The sequence below is a fragment of the Olea europaea genome, chromosome 8 (assembly GCF_002742605.1).
Source record: "Olea europaea var. sylvestris chromosome 8, O_europaea_v1, whole genome shotgun sequence".
NCBI lineage: Eukaryota > Viridiplantae > Streptophyta > Magnoliopsida > Lamiales > Oleaceae > Olea > Olea europaea.
Window position 1 is genome coordinate 4,086,309 of NC_036244.1, and position 2,263 is coordinate 4,088,571.

The following is a 2,263-nucleotide window of genomic DNA, read 5'->3' on the forward strand; positions in this document are numbered from 1 at the left end:
CGGAGTACCCTATAATCTCTAATTGTCCCGATCTGCTATATGTGAGCATGTAATTATTTGTTCTCTTTAAATACCTCGTAACCCTTTTAGCTGCCTTCCAATGATCCATCTTAGGGTTACTTAAATATCTGCCTAGCATTCCAACAATGAATGTTATGTCTGAACGTGTACATACCTGAGCATACATTAGACTCCCAATAGCTTATGCATAAGGAATCTTCTACATTTCCTTAGCTTCAATGTCATTTTGCAGGTATTGTTTGAGACTAAATTTGTCTTCCTTAACGATAGGGGTGTCACCTGGTTTATAGTCTTGCATGCCAAACCTCTTAAAATCCAAGAATACCTCGAGAGTGATTCCGATGTATATGAATTCCTCTTACAAAAGAGGCATCACCAAAATCTTTCATTTCAAAATTCTTTGATAAAAATCTCTTAATTTCTTGCAACATGCCTATATCGTTAGTGGCAAGCAGTTTATCATTAAAATACAAAACTAGGAAAATATGCTTATTCCCACTGAACTTGTGATACATACAATCATCAACGACATTCATCTTAAAGCCAAATGAGATAATAACTTGATGAAATTTGTGGTACCATTGACGGGAAGTTTGCTTGAGCCCATAGATGGATTTCTTTAATTTGCAAACCATGTTCTTCGGGTCTCCTAACACAAGGTTTTCTGATTGCACGATATAGATCTTCCCATCAATGTTGCTATTGAGAAACACTTTCTTAACATCCATTTGATGTGACTCAAGGTCAAAGTGCGCAACAAGTGCCACAATTGTCTTGAAAGAGTCTTTCATTGAAACTGGTGAGAAAGTCTCTTTGAAGTCAATGCTTCCTTTTGGGTAAAGCCTTTAACAACAATACGAGCCTTATATCTTTCCACATTACCATTTTAATCCCTCTTGGTTTTAAAAATCAATTTACAACCAATGGACTTCACACCTTTGGGTAATGGAACAAGATCTCAAACTTTATTGTCTTGCATAGACTTATACCCTTCCTTCATGGCATCAATCTACTTTTGAGAGTTAGAACCCTGCATGATCTGATGGAAATTGATTAGATCATCTTCCACCATTCCACTATTTTCCTCATATTCTTGGAGAAATATTATAAAATCATCCGGAATAGCACTTTTCTTTTATCTCGTTGATCTCCTTAATGGTATTGGTTCTTGAGATTGTTGAGTTTGTCATTTTGGAATAATTATAACGCCCCAAATCCACTACACATTTATTTTTTTATTTTTTATTTCTTTTTAAAAGAATTGAAGTGTTACCAAAATCTTTCTGTTATACTTTAAGCGAAATTTAACACTAATGTATAAATTTTGGTATTAAATCAATAAGGTGAATTCAACAATTCAAAATAAAAATTTGAAGGTTATCTAGCTTAAAATACTATGAACTAAACTGCCAATTGAACATGTTAAATAACTTAAATATCAAATCTACTAAAATAACATGCACGGAATTAAATATAAAATAAAATTATTCTTGAAATAGAAATGGGCAAATAATCTTATAACATAAAAACATAAACATAAATGTGTTCTTCAAATGAGATTTCTTTGTAAATTATTATTTCTAAAAATTTTACTTGGCGACCCTATGAGCATCATTTGATCAATCCGCCACGCGTCCACACGACCCGTTCTAATATGAAAATTTAGTAAAAGTGAGTATTTTTTTTTAAATACCCGATAAGAAAAACGTGCATATTCTTATTAACATGATATAAATATAAAATGACATGACATACCGACATTTCTTAGATATAGAGCAAACTAATCACGACATCCAATAGTTAAGAAATTTCATAAAAATTCCTATATCCCGTATGATTTACATACTTGACCAAACGGTCCATCCCGTATGATTTCAATACTCAAATCAATTGAATCCCACAGGAAGAAATTCAAATATCTTCATGTTGTATTAATTCAAATCGCTGTCAAACCTTTGTTTCGACTGGCTTTAGACATTCCAATTCTCTTAACTCTTCGAGGTAAGAGACTTCTCGAATTCGAAAATTCATTATTATCTGTTCTAGAGTCAAATCTAGAAAGTGATCCAATTTAACGAGGTGCTCAACGTCTTGTTATCAATTATAAGCCTCTCATATTGCTCTTCAATGGATTCGATATCCACTTTCTCAAAAGAAAGATCTTTTGAATAGATTATTCAAAGCTGTTATCTTCTCAAAATTTGATATAAAGTCAGGTTTCTGGCAGATTCAAATTAAAGAA